General features: G+C 44.8%; 1 long non-coding RNA gene across 1 annotated transcript in view; it reads right to left on the reverse strand.

Annotated features, from left to right (window-relative positions):
• LOC311442525 overlaps positions 1-21,537 on the reverse strand; it is a 97,185-nt gene that overhangs the window by 7,639 nt on the left and 68,009 nt on the right. Inside the window, exons 4-5 of the long non-coding RNA XR_014696704.1 lie at positions 224-337; positions 8-92 (exon numbers count right to left, since the gene is read on the reverse strand). This is a non-coding gene — a long non-coding RNA (uncharacterized lncRNA). The remainder of the gene's footprint in view (positions 1-7; positions 93-223; positions 338-21,537) is intronic.

Below are 21,537 nucleotides of genomic sequence, written 5' to 3' on the forward strand. Positions count from 1 at the left end.
TGCTCACCTAACTTCCCAGAGATGCATCACACTCCCTGCTCCTCTTGCACTTTGAGCATCTCCAGCATTTCAGGAACTGGAACCGTTGACATCTGACGTGACACAGGAACGTAGCAGGAGATGCACACTGCTGTCACAAGGTGCTTGCCAAGCCTGCGCACCAGGCAAAACGGACTAACGAAACCAACCCACCAACTCTTGCCCCACAGTGCCATCCACTCACCCTCCTGGCTCGTTCAAGTTTCCAGCTTAGTCCATGCCTATGACCAGAAGTTGGACTTGATGATCCTTATGGGTCCCTTCCAACTCAGGATATTCTATGATTCTATGACCTGGGCTACGAGAAACAAAAACAGAATGTCATATCTGTGATGGACATGCAAACAGGACAGCTCCTTGCAGAAGACTCAAGCACAGAGACCAGAGACAGAAAAAAATAAAAATTTTAAAAAACCACAACCCTCAGGTCCACAAATGCCAACAGGCCACGAATGCACAGCAGCCCCAACAGGGGGCATCACAGACTTATCCTTTACAGCTGAAAAAGGTGACCCTGCTCAGTCTCTTGGCAATATGACCACATGGGCACCAAGCCCCTTGCAGTGCATACTGAAGCTCTTTGTGAATCCTCTGGAGCATTATACAAATTGCTTGATATATCTAGAGATTAAAACATAACCCAAAACCGGAAGCGTATCCCACCATGTCCCAAAAACAAGTTAGCCAGCAACCTCTGCTAAACATTCCTCTATTAAGGGAATTCCAAGCACTTAAAATCTATAAGGCTACAAGGTCTAAAGTCTCTACAGCCAGCAAAATAGCAGGAAAAAGCTCCAAAAATGTAACAAACTGTCCCTAATCCTGAAAAAGACTACACCTTACGTGCCTATGGTTGCTGTTTTCAGATAGATACTGGCACAGGGAACTTGGATGATACATTTCCCTAAGCCCTGCTCCATCACTTTACCACCAAGGTTGTAACTTTGATAATATTTGACAGACAGGTGAAGGCATAAGGTTGCATTCACAGTAAGCCCCTTAATTCTGCAAAAATCATAAGGGACCTAGAACCACAGAGCAAACACGCAAAGTAACATCACCTTCCCATCCATGAGCATGCTGTGACAACTACTCACCTGAAGAAGAGATGCGTGCAGTAAAGGCACCTACTACTACACAGATTGCTTTACTCTAAAACATCCCGCTAGTTGTTACCTCAAGAAGACATCCTTACCTCTCTTCACTGGGAAACGCAGCAGCCCGCAGGCTCTGCCTCCCCTGAGGAGCCCTGCCCCTGGCTGAAGGAGCAGCAAAGCCCCCACACGCAGAGCAGCTCAGGCACAAAGAGCTCTGCTGGGACACCTGCGGCTCAGGCACCGCCAGGCCCTACCTGGCACCCACCCCAAGCACCTGGGGAAGGGGAGGGGCAGAGCGCAAGAAGGGAGCAAGGCAGCAGGAGGAGGAGCAGCGGCGGTTTTGTTGTTTGTTTGTTTGTTTGTTTTTATCAGGCTCAGCCCAGCGGTGTGCGTTCTCCCAAGAACTACATTTCCCGGCGAGCCCTGGGCACCAACATGGCCGCCCGGGCGCCCGTTGCCCGAGAACACTGAGCCGAACTCTAGTGAGGACCCTAAAAACCACGGCTGGCACCAGTTTCTCGCCTCAAGAAGTGCTCCCAAAGGGAGTCCATGTTTTTGGCTAATGCCCTGTTCATATAGGTGAGCTCTGGTTTGTGCACAGGGCAAGACCGAGCCTCTACGGCTATTGCCCAGGCGGGGAGCGGCTTCTCTCCTCTAGTCAGTGCCTGAGGTTTAGAAAGTTTGTGGAACAGTTTCTGGTTTAAATTCTATAATGTTTATATTAAATACAGTTTGAACAGGCCAACGTGTTCAAGGGGCAGTAAGAGCAAGGTCAGTACATCAGGTGCTGCTTGTCAGTGCCATAGCATGAGGAAAGGAAAGCTCCTTGATAACCACGGAGACAAACCTGTACCTGCAGCACTGCACTGTGATCTCAGCAGATCAACAAGCAGCAGAGCAAGGGGCGGGACTCGGAGCACAGACCTGTGAAGGGTGACTTAAAAGGGCTAACCACCAGAGCGAGCTCCTCGGCTGTGCACAAAGATCCTCTTTGACACGCTCCAATCCCAGATCTGGCTTGCACTCACCTTAGCTGCAGGCACAGCACAGAACCACCTTGACATGGCACAGCGTGTGTGTGACACCTACAAGGATGCAGTGGGGCAATACGCTCACCAGGACGATTTTCTTCTCTAGACAAGACTCTTAACGTGCCCCTGAGTGTCTGAGAAAGAGCTGCCTGGCTCAGAGAACCAGCCTCACACGAACACTGCAGCTAAAGGATAGATAGGGATGGAGGTGGGCAGGATGGGGAAGGCCAAAGGAAAAGGCTGCGGCTTCAGGGTAGCAAAGCAAGCAGGGCAAGGTGAGCTGTAGCCAAGAAATGCCCATTAGAGCCTGCTTAGAAACCTGCTCTGGGCAGACGTGTCCCGAAGTGAATCTCACCACACGGCTAAGTAACTGGCTCCAATTTCTGACAGCACAAGCAGCCCTGGCAGGGTGTGAGCTTGGCGAGGATTGCTGCTGGCTGTGCAGGCAGCCCGGGTGCCTTGCAGCGAGCTGACACCGCCACCCAGCGCCCCACAGCGCCCTGCAGGGCCAGCAGCGCCCAGGCCGCACCAGGAGATGCTTGTGCAGGGTGGCAGCAGCTGTGTCGGTGCTCTCAGTTTTCTCTGGAGCCTTCAGGACACTCAGTGCTATTGTGTCATGCCTAAAACGCACTGAAGGGACTGTGCTGGAACCCTGCACGGGTCTTAAACCCAGCTGTCAGTCCAAACTGACCCCAAGTCCCCCGGGTAAGAGAGAAGGGATTTGCTCTGCCCTTTGCCTGGCTCAGCTTCTTGACGGCTGATCAGGGCTTAAATTAAGGAAGTTTATGCAGTAATTCTAGCCCAAACAACTAACCTGGGGAATTATCCCTCTGCATGGCTCTTGGGCTCGTGAGCCAAGCCAGCTGACCAGAAATACTCATTCTTCACATCAGCCACACTATTCAGTGACATTTTTTAGAGGTAAGATTGTCTTTTTGTCCAGGTACTCTGGAGTCAGCAAAATCAACAGCATACTTACTGGTTTACCCTCACATAGTTCTACAAAGGCTTAGAGCTTCCTCTCCAGGCAAGGAGATAAGCCAGGAACATTTCCAAGTCCCTTCTCCATTCACAAAAATGTAGCTTTTGGTAAGAGGAGCTTTTAGGAGTACGCAGTGATTTACCAGCTGGTGGAGCTCAGTAAATAGCAGAGATTTGTCTACAAGCATCCTCTGAACTGGAAGTGAGTTGTGACTCAGCCACATTTATTACCCTGTTTTTCTTTTCCACAAAACCCAGTGCCTTTGGGATCTTTGTGCTTTGCTGCTGGCAGAAGCAGTCACAAACACACGATCTCACTGCGGGGTTACTGCCACCTTCACGTATCAAAGATGTGCAGAGCAGCATGTTTCCTTGGCACTAACTGTCTTCAGTCTGTGTTTATTTTCTTGGAGACACAAGAATGTTTTCATACTTTTCTCAGCTACTTTGAGTGACAAAACACACCTTAAAATAATAATAGCAATTCTTAAACAATCCAGAAAATGAGCCTCTAAAGAAAAGCACAAAATACCCTGTGAGCAGCTACATCAGAAGTTATTTAACTTGCAAGCATGAGTGCTTGTGTCAGACTGAAATTACAACCAAATTTCCACATTTTCTAGAGTTTTCTACTTGGAATTCTCTTCATTCATTCAATAGAACTAAAAAACATCCAACGTCCTAAGCATTGGAGCTAGTTATGAAAATAACTCAGATTATTCAAGTGATTAGAATTCCTTGGTGATGTGGTTTAGTGGAGGTCTTGTTAGTGTCAGGTCAGAGGTTGGACTGGGTGATCTTGAAGGTCTCTTCCAACCTAGGTGATTCTGTGATTCTGTGACACTTTTTCGGATTGCAGAAGCAGAGACAGGGATGCAATCTAATCAAGCATTCAATTTCCAACATATTCTCTTTAAAAAATCCTGTATTTGTACTATCTTTAGACCAGTCCTGAATTTGTAATTTTGATGACTGAGACACATGCAGGCAGATTTCACTTTAACTAAAGCAGCCAGAGGGTTCTGTGGGGCCACATCACTTTCATCTAGAAAAAAATATTGAAGTGTAGGCTTTGGTCTAAGGTACACAACCAATGCCACAGAAATAACTGGGATTTAAGCACATACTTTATATTAAAAGCAAATGTTCTACTGTTTTGCTGGATCAGAGCTGTAAATCTTGGTGATGTCACGGTTTCTATAACAACCAAGTGTGATACGACATGAAGGATTATGCTTTAAAGGAACACTGTTATATCTGGCCTTTTCAGCTGACACGGTCAGAGCTTATCCTGTACGTACCTTGTGCACCCATCTGCTTATCTTTGTGCAGTCACCGAGCCCAGGGGTGGAAAGGGAAGGCCTCAGCAGAGCAGGCTGAAAGCAAGCAAAGAGAGTGCATAAAAGGGAGTGTTGTTCCCCTCTCTATTCCTGCATGCTCCAAGGAGGAAAAATAAAGTCAGACTTCAGGTCACATTATCCTTTTAGGGCCAGCAGCAGCCCAGGAGCTTGCTGACAGCTGAGGGACACTGCAGCTGCGAGGCAGGAAGCTGAGAGCCAGGTAGAAGGCAGCAACACAGGTGTCGTGGTCCCTTTCTGCAGAGCCCTCTTTGCTCTAGTCCTCTGCCACTTCTGCTTTCTGATTCACTAACGGCGTGCTTGCCCCTGCTGCCAGCAGGGTTGCTCCCTGGGCAATGTCTCCAGCTAGCTCCATGGTCCTCAGCAATCCCCACAAATGTAACCAGGATGGTCCTTCCATCCCGTGGCAGCAGGCGCCGAAAGCAAAACCAAACCACTTAATACCAACAGCTAACCCCAGCCCAGCTAGCTTGGAACCAGACGGGAAACACGTGAGAAGTGACCTCTGCCCCTGCAGTAAGAGCAGCCTGCTCCTGAGCTGGGCAGGATGAACCCTGCCTCCCTCAGCCAGCTGGCTGCAGCGCTCTCCTCACTGCTCCAACGCCCGTGTTCACCTCAGCTAGTCACAGCCACGTTCGTAGGAGCGTTGTCTTCTCGGTTTCCCTGTCTCGTTCTCAGAGAGCAGGCTGGCTCTCAGGCTGCTCCGCATTCAGGACACACGGATTCACCACCTGCTTCTACAGGCAAACGAGAGGCAGCGCTGCAGATCTGTTCAACGGCCCTTGTAAGCATGGGGCTGGCTCCGTAGCAAACAACTCCCTTTACATTCAGATAAATGCTTTACTAGGGAGATCAGTGGCACTGCACTTGTGAAGTCAAGATATTCCTTACAAATAAATGCAGTGACTATAAATAGCCAACATATCTCCCACCCTGGGAGATTATGAGTTTCTTCCTTGCAAAACAGATGAGCTCACTCAAAGATAATTTTGTGATGGCCAGATAGCTTCAGCATTAGATCGAGACCATCATCATTAGTCCAATTAAAGCTCCTTTTTATATCAGCAAAAGAACTGATGCGCTGATAAACTGCCTCTGCTCATTGTTACTGCAGCATCCACAGCTGCTGCGAACACGTCCATGTCATCAATATGTCCCACAAAAAGCATGCTAAATGAGTTAACTCTTCCAGGAACTGGCAGATTTCTGAGAGACTATTTGCTTATAAAATCTCCGGCTTTTTGTTCTGTGTTTCTTTTACTTACAGAGGCATTAAGTCCAATCAGGAGCCGATGACACACACTTCTGCAGAGCGTAATACCAACGTCGCATGCTATTATTGTAATAAGAGTTGAGAGAGGGAACCTGGCCTTGAGGCTACTTATCCCCTATTAAAAAAAAATACAAAACCTTCACCTAACCTGCATTATTCTGACAGAACTAGGTTAGGGAGTGCCTGTATGTGCAGTTACTTTGGCAGAGCACAACTTACAAGAGGGATGGGAGAAGAGCACTGACAGTCATCTGTCTCCAGCAGCAGCCAGAAGGCCAGTGACCAGTCTCAGGAACATGATCAAAAGGGCCCATTTTGCCGCCCCGCTGAGCTGCTGGCCATCATTTACTGCCACCTGGGTCTCTTCTGTCCCTGCTCTGTCTCAGCGGCATTGCCCAGGTGCTACAGGAGCAATGCAGAACTTCATTCTTGTTTAAAGGGTGCGGTGATAGCTACATCATCAGGTTCTTGTCCTCTTTTCTAGGATTGATTAGAAACATCCTCAGTAGCCACACAAAACCTCACTGAATGCCTGCACATTCAGGAGAAACAAATCTCTCTAGTCAGCCTCTCCCTGTCCTGCTTCAGGGGAAGGACTGAGTGGAAGACAAGCCTGCACACATTTCTCAGGGGGTTGGAGCTTTTGTTATTGTTAACTTCCCATGAAACAAATGCTTGGACTTCAGACTCACTTATCCACAAATCTCCTTTGTGAATCCAATTCTGATTCAACGTATTTTGTACTTTCTGGAGACACGGGTTTTCTAGCAGCTGCAGATAGCCATTTTGAAGGCTATCACCCTTACCTGATGCCCACACATCACATGAGAACTTCACAGCTCAAAATGCAACTGCTCAGTTACCAGCAGTCAGCCACACACCAGGCAATAATGCTGGGTGCCATGTATACACCAGAGGAGCAACAGACAAATGTTTTTGATACCAGAAGTAATCACCGCATGCTTATAGCCTATCATGGGAGCCAGGCACTGAATTCTTCTTGACCTAAATAGAAGTTTTCATCTGCTCATTACTGTCTGCTGCTGATGTTGTCACTAGAAATGCAAGTAAGCAATTCAGTGTGTCCAATGCTGAAATGCTGTATTAGGTTTACATGGCAAGGTTTTGGTAGCAGGAGGGCTGCAGGGTGGCCTCTGTGAGCAGAGCCCAGCAGCTGCCCCATGTCGGAGCAGAGCCAGCTCCAAAAAGGGACCCGCCACTGAGGATGTAGAAGAGGGTGGATCAGGAGAAGGTGTTGTTAGTTTGTTTTTAGTTTCTCACTGCTCCAGTCTGTTGCTGATAAGCGAGATCTCTGGTGCTGCTTTTGATGTTTCAATCCAGTTACAGGCTCACTGCTCTTCAGTCCCCCGCGGTGAGATCAGAACCCCTCCACACTTTCAAGCCTTCTCCCCCAGCAGCTCAAAATGCTTCTCTAGGCACCAGTCTAATCCAACGGGCAGCATCTGGCGGCTGAGTCACAGGAAGCTACACGGTACTTCTGTGGAAGCAATTATGGAGAAGTTACCTTGCTAAACTCCTTGATGTGAATGTTTGTCACCCTTTATAGCAAAGCCTACCTCAAGAAAGAGACCTAAATATCCACATGGAGCTCCCAGTATGACCTGTACAGTTAGGAGCAGATAATGCTTAATACAAACAACTTTCTTCAACACATTTATGCCTAAGGAAGTGCTGTCAGCACGTTTGCTGTTTGTCAAAAGCCAGGGGAAAGCAGTAGGGACAAGGAAAGAGCACAGTAACAATCTTACCAAAAAGCACATCTAATCATCTCGATTCACCTCCTGTGGGGAGCAGTCCAGGAAAGGGCTAGGAGGAGGAGGAGCCCCAAGTACAGTTAGTTAATCCCAAAGAGCTGACCAGGAGATGGCGTGAGAGGAACATATTTCCAAGAAAATCATCTGCTGACCGCAGCTGAGGCTGCCACAGACAGGGACAGTCTCAGCCAGCACTCTCGGTGGGCTGACCCCGGCCTTGAAAGTAGGAGGGATGCCCACCTCAGTGGGAGACATGAGCTCAGAGCAGATTTAGCTGGTTCATTAAATGGGTATTATGTTTGCTCTGGAAATTTGACATATTCTGAAAATTTGTAAAACGTGAGTACAAAAAGGAAAACAACCTGACAACCTTTTTGGAAAGGAGTAGAGAAAATAGTTCTTAATATTTTTAAGATATCAAGGTAGCTTTAAGACTGGGAAACACTACGTTCTTTGGCAGGTATCTCAGTACAACAAGTCCATGACAACAAGGTAAACCAGGAGCATTCTCATTACATCACTGCAGCTACTATGGGTCTGTATTCGTCCAGAGGAGACAGAAAATCTGGACCTTCAAAGATAATTCCTTATGAGTTGCCATGGAAAGGGATGGTTTTTGTCCTCCCAAAGTGATGTGTTAGTTCAGGTAATGCATTCTGAATTAAAGTGAACTCTAAAGTTCAAGCAAAGTGTACTATTTCTAGACAACTAATTCTATTAATTTAAATCACACCAATTTTCCTGTTCAACATCTGTTCAAACACACGGTATTTCCAGCATGGGATTAGAAGTCCCCTGATCATTTCACTCTTCTTTAGACCTATAACATTTTTTACATTTTGAAAAAGCATCTAGAAATATATATGTGTATTTTCTTCCTATGGGTCTTCATCTGCTTGCCAGTATTTGCTTTGGCTCAGACTTGTATGGGCCAGGGCATTAATTCTGTGTGACAGCCACCCAGAGCTGTGGGGAAGAGCTTCACCATCTGAGTGCAGCACAGGACAGTCTGACATACAGATCCATTGGTAATAGCTGCAATTTATGGCTGTAAAAGGAAAATATGTTCATATCAGTGTTCCGAAGCTAATCTACTCCATTTGATTCAACTGACACATTTTCACAGGGGAAAAATGTACAGTTTGGAGAAGCAATGACGGTCATTAATTTTTCCTGCTTTTAATATTCCATTTGTTTCATTTTTTCCCTATTTTCAACTACAAATCCTGGAAACCATTCAAATCTATTTTGATCAAACCTGTCTCTATTGTCACTTTCAGATGATGTTTTCTTGATTATGCTGGGAAGTCCTGCTCAAAGTGACTCTGCGAGGGGAGCTTTGGGTCTCTTGGGAGCTGGGCAGAGCCACTTATCTTCAGAAGGAGATTGTATGACAAGCACAGGCAGCGTTAACAGATTATGTTTTTCTCTATACATCAGTTACTGGCATTGGTACCTGGGATCCATCTGTCATAGCTATAATCAAGCCAACTGCTTGGCAGATTGCTGCAACACTCTTCACATTTATTTGGTATTAACCTTTTACATTACTCACTGGTTTAATCAATTGACTACTCTTTCTTTTGCAAAACATGGTCAGAAGTGTTTGGACAACACCCTGCCACTGACCTACCTATGCAGCAGCTCAAATGTTTTTGGCAGCACTACCTTACATAAAAGTCCTGCAAACATCCCCATCGTGTAGTAGATGTGTATTTGTAGCACAGGGCCCTTCAGTGGCAGGAATGGGATGGAGACTCATGCTAAATACTTCTCAATCACACCCCAGCAAACAGTTAAAAAAGAATCATTCTGAACACACAAGGCAGATACATCAGTGGGAAAGAAGCACACAATCTCCTGTGAGTTACAGAAGAGGAACAAAGAAAACAAAAAAGACGACTGAACCAACCTGCAGCAGTTCTTGGCAACTTCTCTGACATAAGCTTGTTTTTTTTTGTTGTTGTTATGTGTTTTGTTTGCTTTGGTTTTGTTTGGTTTTGGTTCCGTTGTTTTTTCCTTGGCTCTGATTTTGTTGCTCAGTAGTTACCATTAATATTTCATAGGTGCATTGGTCACCAGCTCCTTCTCATGCCATCCTCTCCTGGCAGTAAACATTGAAAGTATCACAAGGCAGGGGTAGGAGACAATCATGTGCAGCTTCAACTGTGGGGTTTTTCTATTGTTTGCTGAGAAAAGGCAGCAGAGACAGAGCTTCATGGTTTGCAAGGCTCACTAAGCATGCAGCATACCTCGGGGAGACAGCTGGCTGTGTCTCCACTGATATTTGCCCTTTGACAGCTCCCCTCCTATAAGAGGCAGAGAGAAAGAGCTGGCTGGGATGCAGCTACGGATAGCTGACAAGGGGAGCAAACAGCGAGGCGTGCCAAACAGCAGCTGGCCTTAACTTCAGAGAAACAGGAGTACAAATGCACCCTCCAGCAGAGCAAAGCAAAGTTCCCACAACCTGGGAACTCATACAATACAGTGATGCTGCAGTGATTTTTTTTTCTGGCAGAGCTAATTTCTCTTCTGTTTATTTGTGTGAAAGTATTCAATTTCCTAACAAACAGGTGATTTCAACTCCACCTATACCCTGTGTATCACCTCTTAGCCACAAGAGTGCACCCTTGCAACTTGCACTAAGCACATCCCCTCTTACTGCGGTATGAAGGTAAACGATACCTTAAATCCAGTGCGAAATACACTCTCGTCCCAACTGCCTTTATTGCAGCCTTGGATAAGTAATTGTTTGTGAATGCTTTGCAAAACACCCTGCCAATGACCTACCTATGCACCAGCTCAGATGTTTCTGGCAGCAGCACCTTACATAAACGTCCTGCAAATATAAATATCCCTGTCTTCCTCCACACGGAAACTTGCAGTAGATGTGTATTTGTAGCCCAGGGCCCTTCAATGGCAGAAGTGAGATGAGAGTTTGGTGTTAAATCTGCTTTATAGCACACCCAATCGATGGGATGGTAACAGAACACCTTTTTACTACATTTAATATAGGCATTGTGTTTTAATGCACTAACAAACCCTGCTGAACGATATCCTCACAATTTCATTGACAATTCCTTACCACATGCCGGCTGTGCCTTTGTCAGTATTGTAAAAAATAAAAATTAAAAAAGCTTATTTTGGAAATTAATTTTTTCAGCAGATGATCTTAAAGTACATTTCAGAGTAGGAAACTAGGTAAATAACACATAAATACAGTATCTGAAGCTTCTATTTGACTTCAAAGAAACTAATAGAGCCAAGACTTTGAACCTTGTGTAGAAACTGGGCAAAAGGAAAGAAGACAGGAATCTTCTTCAGGTCCCCGTTCCTAGAGCAGTGTTTTCCATCTTTCTGTGAATTTTGCCTTTCCCAGCTGTGATTGTTCAGTCCTGCTCTTGCCCTGCAGAGGCGGACATCTGAAGAGGATGATCCAAGTGTTTTCTACTTCAGCCAAAGAGCATTCTTGCTGAGACCCTATCAATTAGCCTGTCTCTGGAGTAGCCACGCTGCTCCTGTTATTTCACAGCTGCAGGTTTCTTCCTGGAACTTTAATGCTGCCTTACCAGCAGCCACTCCCTCTGGGAATGATCTCGTGCTTTACAAAAGTAGCTGCATCACTGCTGGTATTTCCATAGTTTCTCAGCCTTTGCTACCTTTGACAGAAGATGAGTAAATCCCTAGCAAACCCATTTTAAGATACAAAGGCTCTACAGATTATATAGTTATCCACAAATGTTTGCACCATTTTGATTTACAGCCACACTGCACTGTTAGTATTTGTAAGGTTCAACTACCTGATCCTCTGGGAGACTGCCCGGTCTAGAGACAGGAACCCAGACAGCTTTTTCCCAGCTTTGTCACAAGCCCTGCGTGTGGGACTTTTCTCACCAGTCATGTAAGGTCAAGTGAGTCACACAGGCTGCTGGTGCCTCTTTTTCATTCTCATCTGTCATCCACCTCATTTATTTAGACTGCTAGCTCTGAAGAACATGCCCTTTTTCTTACAATAAATACATCCAAGATCACAGGTGCAGCTTCTAGACACAGGCAGTAGAACAGAAAACATGAAAGCAGAGATGAGCTATTCTGCAAGGCTGTAGGCAGTGTTAGGCTAGTGAGCCCAAGGAGCATCACCAGAAGGACACGTCAAAGGCACAATTCATAAAGAGGAAGACTGCTTATCTGAAGGTCTAAAAGCAAATTAGGGAGCACATTACAGTCATTAAATTCACTTGAGAAGAGACAGACAACTAACATGCGACAAACACTCTGAAGTGGTCTAAGCAGAAAATACTGGAGGCTTGTCTAGGGAATGTTCCAGTTTCCCAAAGACCTTAAAGGATTTTGATTTTCAACTCTGTAAACAGAAAGGACATTTTCTTGCAGAATAAAGTAGGATTAAACAGGGAGATATCCACTTTACCAAAGGCACTGAGTTATGTGCCAGAGAAAAATACTTCCAGTGATGAGGGGCTGCAGGAAACATGGAGCAGTTTGAGGTGTGAAAACCAAGGCAGGATGTTGGTGCAAAGCGTTTGCCTGCTTGCTGGTCTCAATACCATCAATATATTATTCTGGATTAAAAAAAAAAAAAAAAAAAAAAAAAAAAAAAAAGGAAAGTATGACAACAGAAAATAGTGCTTTTAAGAAAGCACTTTAAAACAAAACAAACAAAAAACCCCACCCCTACAGGCCGCACAGGACAGATACAAATATGTCCCAAATCTCACAGAAGCAGCTGATTAGTAACAGCCCTGGGCAGGCAGGGAACAGTCACAAAAACAGAGAGATAGACTTGACACTGGGAGGGAGAAGGTAGGGCAGCAAGCCTTGGGCAGGCTGGGAAAGGTGCAGGAGGTGTAAATGGCTTGAGAACAGCTCAGTTCACATAACATTAACCTGTGACCTTACACTCATCAGCTGCCAGATTCTTCATCAATGAAACAGGCAAAGCAGTCTGTGGAAGATGACAAAGTACTTGAAACTGAGAGTGGTCCGATGTCCGACAGAAGGATTTAGTCTATCTCAGCAATTAATATACAGCAGCTACAGCTGCACCTGCCTGTTACTGACTTGGGACTTCAAGGAATTTTCTTTTGCTTGGCAAGTTTTCTGCACGAGAAAAAAAAATCTGCCAAGACCTCGAGGACCCTCCCATCACAATTGCATTAAATGCAGTCCTAAGAGGTGTTCAAGGAACACCCCTCTAACAGGAGGTGTGCTGCCTGGCATTTTTTCCCCTTGAACATTTTTTCTCGCTTGAGTTCACTCAGGCCTTGTCCTTCTTCCTTCTCTACTTCTCCAGTCTCTTTTCTCCTGCCCAGTCCCACCATTCCCTTCTACAGCCTTAGCTATGGTATTACTGCAGAAAGGAGACCTGTGAGGAAGGAATGTTAATCAGCGTATGCCAGTGACTCCAAAGGCATTAATGGAACCAAGCCTAACCTCATCACCCAGTGCTGCATGCTGCCTGCCAGACAGCCACATAATCCTAGATACTTCTTCTCTAGTATGCAGTAAAAGAACGGACTCTTTCCTGAACGCTGGTGCTCTTTGCTGTTGTACTGCTTACTGCAGAATAAAATCTAGGAGTTACTTGTTTACACAGCAGCTTCCGTGAAACAGAAAAATGCAAAGGCACCTATAGAAGAAATAAAGTTGTGTAGTTTTGCGGCTCCTGTTTGACTGTTTTCAGGCTGGTCTCTCAGTGCAACCTTACAACCATTAGACTAACTTAGTATTCTTTACTTTTTTCTCGCATCAGTAACGAGCCTTATACACCTGAGGTAAAATCACAGCTACAGACCTGCATTTGTTCACCATGCTCATGTGGGAGTAAAGACAGCCAGACAGAAACAGGCATGCAAGGAACAAAGATTAGTGCACAAGGGACACCACAACCTGTTCCCTGCTTTTGGTGCCCTGCAACACCTTTCTCTTGCTGCCACACAAGCTGTTTTTACCCACGCGTTAAGCAGCTCTGCGCTGCCCCTAGCCCTGTGCAGTGGGACTGGCACAGACTCTGACAGTAACACCAACACTGGCAACACCCGGCACATCTGGCTGCTGTTTTCTGAACATCAGTGCTGGGGGAGAAAACTGAGGGCTTCACTTTTGACTATTTTGGGCTTGGTCAAATGGACAGAACAAAGCACCAGGTTTTTTCCAGTGCCACTACTGATCTGCACATCACTGGTTCAGATACCCAGCTGCTTCAAGGGGCCTTCCCTTAGCAGAGGGGCTCTGTCACAGCTCTTTCCCAGACTTGTGCAGGGGGAAGCCCTTGGCACCTGCTGACAGAAGAGAGCTTCATGGAAGCTGCAGAGCTTCATGGCGGCTGTTGCCTTCCTGTTTCCCTACTTTTTGACAAAGCCAAGGAAGAAAAACAACTTCTGAGTCCCTCTATTGCCAAACACCAGAGAATGTCCTATGTCCTCCCTTCTCAGGTTACCTCTACCATTAAGTGCTGTTGGTATCTTTCATATCCAGGTAGATAAGGACTGACCAGACAGCAGTGAGAGCTTAAAACCCTGCTCTTTTTTCTTGTGGTCCATGTTCAGGACAAGATCCAGTCCTCCTCTGGCCCTACAGCAGGTGGTTACAACAGGCAGCGAGCCATGAGTCACAGCACTAACAGCAGCAGTGCAGAGCTATATTCATTATTTACCAGTCTCCAAGGCCTCTGTGCTGCTTGGAGACAGCCTACATCTCCTATCAATCATTTAACATGTTCCAGTTCAGTGCAGTTACTTCTGGCTCAGCGCACAGACCTTGTCCAGAAGAATCCCTCACTTAGTGCTCTTTTCGTGCGGCTTCCTCCCAAGCCCCATGTATCTTTCCCAGCCTCATAACTTCTTGGCAATAGTTCAGCACTTTTTCACTTTAAAATTTAATTTAGTGTTCACAAGAGGTGCCAGACTACCAGCAGGCAGAACAGCAGCCTGCTGTTTGCCCACAGAGCTGGTACTGCCTGAGCAACAGGCACTTACGTTGTGTGACACTGACCTGATGAAGCATCTCGGCCCTTTTTGCAAGGGGCAGTCACTGGAACCGGGTAACTCCATTTACACGCTCATTTATTTCTCACCTTGTAGCTGAGGACACACTAGATCCAGCCATACTGGATCTAAACACTCCCCTGGCCCTAGTATCCTGCCTGTCCCAACAGCCAAGCTAGATGCAGAGGGAGGCACACGCAGGAAGGTAGCGGCCCCTTCACAGGCTGCAGCTCAGGGACTTCCTGGTTTTGAACTGTTTGGTGGTGCTTCTTTAGGATGAAGATCACTTCCACAAAGAAGTTCATGGAAATCTTTGGCACATGGAATCCCACAGTCAGGAATTTCACAGCTTAACTGCACACTGCAATAGTCCCCCATCTTATCACTGTTTTGAACTTCCATTGCGTTGCTGGACCAAAGAAGATCCTGGCTCCTCCTTGCTCATCTGCCACTGGCCTACCACAAGATACAGGGCAAAACACAGCATCTCTGCAACTCTGCTTTACCCAAGACAAAAGAGGAGTAAAAACAAGTAGTCTTCTCCAAGAGATATCCAGACAGCTCTGGATAATTTACTTATTTAAATCAATCTTTGGCAAAACCATATATTTGCCAGAAGAGCACAACCAACCCTTCTTATAATCCTTTAATAAATGGAAATGCCAGCTGGTGACATGAGGAAGAGACAAATAAAAATGAAATCTTTGGCAGTAAGACGACTTAAGAAGAAGTACGATGATTTGAGAAGATAAAAAATGAGTTAAAGCAGAAAGAAAGAAATAGGAAGACTTTTTAAAGACAAAATCCCAAAGAAGAATCAATGTGTCTGCCACCAGATTTCAACAGGACAAGTATGTGACTGAGCACCTTGGCACTGATTTACGTACACAAGATAAGCAGCTGGTGTTCTTCTTCCTGATGCAATTCTAAACTGCTTAAGTTCACTGAAGAGATTATTTAGTTGGGTTTTATCTAGCCAGAGCAGAATATAAGTAGACTTCAGGGCTTTGGACAGAGCTGAAGTGCTTTACTCCACACAAGAACCAAAGAATACATATTTTGTAGAGGATGACTTCTGAAGAGCTGTCATAATAGCCAGACATGGAATACTCCCAAGCACATCAGTATTTAATGACCACAGCAAGCCCAAGCAGCTATTTACTCCTTTTTTCTACAACAAAACACAGCAATGCGCTCTAGGCAACACCATACGCTGGTATTCACCTGGACTAAATCTATTAACTTAGGCTTAAGCACTAGCAAGTGCTTACTATAGTAAAAAGGTATTCTTACTAATTATGCCAATTTTTAGAGTAATTTGAAGAATTCTTGGGATACTGGTCCATACCTTTTGAAATACATTATGAAAAGACACAACCTTTCTGATAGCTCTGGCATATTTCTCCCCACTATCAATCATGGCAGGGACTTTCAGCTGTCTCCTAGACTTTTTCACAACTTATTTATCCACAGATATTCTGAAGTCAATGCATTCCTCACGATTACACGGGAGACAGACTGGCAAATATACTATATGAAGTAATTAGCTGCAGTAACAGTGCTCTTAATGTAACATGACAGCCCTTCACTCAGTAACTTTGCAATAGAAGCCCGGGTATTCAGATCTCTTATTTTTATTTTGAGCTTGTGCAGTAAGAGATTAAAACTGAATTGTCCTCAGGCAAACTGAACACAAAGTCTATGTACAATTGTAGTACATAAAGCTCTATGCGGCTCTGTTTTCCTCCGGGTGAGCTGAGGAGGACACATACCTAGCCAACGGAGTCTAGGAGCTTAGCCAAGATCAAATCTCCCATCCTGGTACCCAACTTTAAGTTTTAAGAATACAGAGTGCTCAGGTAACATCTTTGATAGAGCAATCCTGAGACACTAGTCAAGGGGAGTACATGTATAACAGGATCGACTCATATTTAGAAGTCAGCTGCCAGATTGTTTGCTTGAGATGACAGTAACTAGTGAACAGTAACTTGCTGTGCAGGTACTTTCTAGGAACACCTAACTCACAGTTCAGGTGTAAAGAGAGAGGCATGCTGAACCTCAAAGCTTAAGTGAAATTCCTACTGAGGATCAGAGCAGGCTGGGCTGGGTTCTGACCTTGCCGTCAGGAGGCAGCAGTACAGCCTCATTTCTGCCCTGCTTCCCTTCCCCTGTAGAACACCTCTATTCTAGGAGCAAGAGCCAACATACCATATATTCTTCACTGCTGTTAGCAGGGCTCATTATTTATACATATTAACTGCTTTTGAATATCCTAGCATGGAGACAGCATAGGAATGCAATTTATTTTAAGTAGCCTGTGGAACTTCTAGCTTAGACTGCCACCTCTATCCAAATCTGAACACTTTGATTTGGATTTATATACAGAACAGAGATGTAGGAAGTAACACCAAACCCATTGTACAGATGGAGAAGTCAGCTATAAAAACTCCCAGGTGGGACAAGTCTTCCCACAGCCACATGCAGAGACAGCAGCCAAGCCAGAGAGCAGCTCCAGTTTCCAGGTTCTCAGTTCATTGACTTAAGGATACGGACACCAAAAGCTTTACTGACTTGGATCCAAAAATAAACTACATTGCTCCATATGCAAAAATATCAATTAAAACCTATACTCTTCTGTCATATAGAAAATTCTTTATGCAGGTATTTTTCACAAGAGCTCAGTTTGACAAAACCTGCTTCTTAGCGGTGTTTCATCATCTTGTCCGGCCTAGTTCTACTGGAAACAACCTTCTGAGTTTTTCCTTATCTAAAATCTGTTTTGGGAGCTCCCAGGTTGCTTGTTAAACAGAAATCAAACAAAAAGATGAAAGAAATTGAGGGAGTAAAGATTAAATAGAGTGAATAAGAGCAAAAATACTATAGTAATTGAAAAAGAGGAATGACTCCCACTGCATGCAATACCTGTAATAATGGCAAGATTTGAAGGCAAAAGAAAACACCCTGACACCTCAAGCTGAGCTGCTGCTGCAGTCGGGTGAATGAGCTCTGCGTTACCTCCAGGAAAATTTACACTCCACTTTCATTCCACATCATTTCTCCAGGGCAAGAGCAAAGTGACACGACCCATTAGCATCATTATGCTCATTCACAGCTCTTTACACTCACCTGTGAGATCTCTCAGGACCACTCTGAATCAGCATTGTTGGTTTGTACAGATAAAGAAACATACAGAACTTTCTGAACTGGGCACAGCAACCTCCCTCACTGCTGGGGCAGTGCTGGTTTCATGGGGCACTTTCATCCTGCAGCAGCCTTCTGGGCTAGCTTCACATCACCTAGCTCTGATGCCCATGGCAGTACCGAGATCTCTTTAAGCTGCAAACTCCACCTAAGGAACTCTGTGCTGACAGACAAAAGTCATACCCACAACCCGCTGGAGAGTGCTGAAAGCCAGCCTTGGGATAGGCCTATGGAGAGATATTTTGGGATCCAGGTCAAACCATCCCTCAAGCTGGGAGAGAACTGAACTGGACTGTGAAGCTTTGGCTGTACCCCTGAGCTGATGCTTTGCTTCTCAGTGATTTCTGCTTCAGTTCCTTAAAAGCTGCTCCCCCAGAGCTGCCCTGTTGAGTGCTGGCTGCTCACTCCTTGTCCTCTACCATTCAATGCTTAGGTCTGGTTTGACATTCCCCTAAGGAGAGACCCGTCTCTTTCCGTATGTTGCTCAGGTGTCCCTGTGCCCTTCTACAGACCCGTGTAACAGGGTATAGAGCAGACTGCAGGTAAATACGTCCGTTTCCACAATCTCCAGATGACCTAATGCACATATACTTTCACCCAGCTTATCCACTGCTATGCAAGAATTGAACTCAGACTTTTGAAAATTGCTTTCCAAATGTTTTGATATATTGCACACGTTCACCATTACATCAGCATCAGGGAATTTGCTTGACTGACAGCTGAACTGAAATTCATGCATCTCCATTTTTAGGCTGCAGAAATGCTAAGAAAACCATGAATACTAATTAATACACCACATATAATCAGAACGCTTGGACCAACTAACTCACTTTTATGACTCATGTATGACAGCCAGCATTTTAAAGAGTGAGAAAATAGCACTGCGGTGACCAATGCACAGCTGGCCTACCTCACATGGGAAAGAAGTATTTTCATACTTCGTGACAGCGATTTGAAATGCAGCGAAGCATTGTAATAGATAAGCCAGAACTGCTGACATTTGCAAGCAGTTAAATGGTTCAGTACCTAGAGCTGCAGGCATAAACTTGGGCTGACAAAACATTTTCTGTCTAGCTTATTGCAGTGTAGGAATGTATTGGAATGTAAGATGGATGCCAGTGATGGCTGTCAGGTTCAGCCCCGTATTGGAAAGTCCCAGCAGCAAGCACAAGTACGCTGTAGACCCCATGTAGACCGCCAGCATTGCTACAATTTGGCAGCAGTGGTAATCACAGTAATGAACACGTTTTTATAATACCACATCTTTACAAGAGGAAGGAGAGGTCATGGGTGCAAGTCTCAACTTTGCTGAATGTTGTGTTTGTTCATTGATAGGCCAGGCTGGGAACAAGAACAGAATGCAACCATAGAAGTACATGCATAATTCACAGGTGGATGTTTTCATTTTGTCTTTTTTTTTTTTTTTTTTTTTAATAAAATGCACCCCAGAAATATTAGATACAAGTATTACCCAAGCTTTTGCCTGTCTTTCATAAAGCTATCTTCACTACACCTAGAAGATGATCTCACAGTCGCTAAGAAAACCAAAAATATTTTTGACTCTTCTCCAAAGAAAGGAAAATGTCTTGTCCCAGTCACCAGGTACGTAGGTTTCCCTAACTCTCTTTCTGAATTCTTCCACTAAGACATTTAAATAAATAGTTATTTTAATAAATGTTACATACATATGTTGGGCACATAGTTGATGTTAGACAAAGATACACTTCCATGAGGGATTCTACTGCTTCCAATTCTGCTGGCAGACACCAGCAGAAAAGGCAAGGTGAGACCTGGGAAACTCAGAGGCAGCTCCATGTCCTGGAGGGAAGCCCATATAGGCGGTGACAGACCTTTCTGCTTTTCCTGCGGTTTAGTCCTTACTATTACTTCTCTGATATCTCTTGCTTCTTGCACGAACCTCCTCTTTCTCAATACTTCATCCCAATTTTCTGCAGCTCCTCATCACAAGCCTAATTCTCACTTAGTCTCCAGACTTCGTCACAGTCTGACCTCACATCTTCCTCCTCAGCTTCCACAACTTGGTTTCTTAGGCCAGGAATTTCCAACCATTCCTTCCCCCTTCCCTACCCCACAGAGTAATGTTAGGTCTGACACCCAATGCAAGCACCTAATACTAGCTGTTTTTTCCCTCCCCCAGAGCCTCCCTCTGCTCCTTCTGCTTTGTGCCCTCTGCATTTGAGCTTGGCTGTTTCCTTTGCTAGGAGAACTCCTCTACGCAAACTGCTTTTTCAGAAGTCATCACTTGGTAGTATTCTACCAAGGGTTGCTTATGAAAGAAACGGATTTGACATCTATTTGATTCCTTACCAAATTTTCTAACTCTGACTCTGAGCAGAAAGATTAGCAGCTCATTTAAGTATATACAATTTTATCTGTCACCTGATTTTGTTTCCTTCTCTGAAAGACACATTATAAAAAACTAGTTTTAGCATTTCAACTTTTTGACATAAAAAGTTGTTAGAATCATCTGCACAAATGAAATTCAATCTGCTCTATCAGACCCCTACACAGGAGCTCCGACTCTGATTTCTTTGATTTAAATGGATTTTGAAGTGTTGTACAAATTGCTACTGATGGATGACTCCCCTGTAGTCAGCTCTGAAATGCACAACTGGGTTATAAACTGCATCATTTACACAGTGAGACAGTCAGCTTATCTGATTGTCGCACTCATTCAAGACCTTCACTTTTATTTCAAAAGTAGTTGCTCAGACTGGGAATCTTGGAAAGACTAAATATCTGCTCAAAAAAGACTAAGGCCTCAAACTTTAACTTTCCATGTAAGAGAATGAATGTCCTAATTATCACTTGCTTTTACAGTAATTGCCATCTCATGCCTGAGAAATTTCCCAATAGATTTTCACCAAATTGATGTTTCTAGTGAGATTCTGACACAGTGTTTTCCAACGGGAAAGTTTTCAAATCGAAACATTCACAGCCAACTCTCCTTTTAAATACTGTTTGTTCAGTTAATGATCCTAGAGGCAAGATTTTCTTCTGACTCTGGAAAGAAAGACTGGTTGAAATGCCCAGCCACTCTCTTGAACAAACCATGTTCTGTCTTTTCTTTCCACCTGCAGCCACCGTTTTGTGTCTGTGTCCGGAGAGTGGCTTCAGAAGATCCTGGGCCCAAGGCATTTCCCTGGAAACATCCTGCTCCAAGGGTCTGAGACAGAAGCACCCTGATATGACAGATACCTAGGCACAAGGGCAAAAGCCAGCTGTAACCCCTACCATGCACCAACATCTCTCCCAGTGTTGACTGTGATAACATAAAAAAAACAAAACAAAACAAAACAAAACACAACACCAGGACAACAGAGGTTTCTTACCTCTTGGAAGTACTGCCTGGAAAAAACACCAAAATGAATACATCCATTCTTTTACCAACCCTCTAGGGCAGTTCATTCAAGTAACAGCAGACACAAAAGGAGGAACGACTTCACCAAAATGACACCAAGCAAAGAATTATGTCCCAACCATAAAAGCAAGAGGGTACAAAATTGTGTTTGTACACAAAGCCTTCTACAGTCTCCAAGACCTGCTCGCTGAAAAGTCCCCGAGGAAAAGCAAAGCAAGAACTATTCCTGCTTGTAATGGTGGTACATGGCTTCTGGCCAGCAACAAGGGGGAATTAACCTCGGGGAATGACCTGGTGTAGTTTGACTACCTAAGTGCCTATCAGCTGTGCACCTTCTTGGCAACTTAAATCAGAAAGGAAGGGCAGACATTTGAAGACATCATGCTGCCTCAGAGG

Source organism: Aythya ferina, assembly GCF_964211825.1.
Source record: "Aythya ferina genome assembly, chromosome: 11".
NCBI lineage: Eukaryota > Metazoa > Chordata > Aves > Anseriformes > Anatidae > Aythya > Aythya ferina.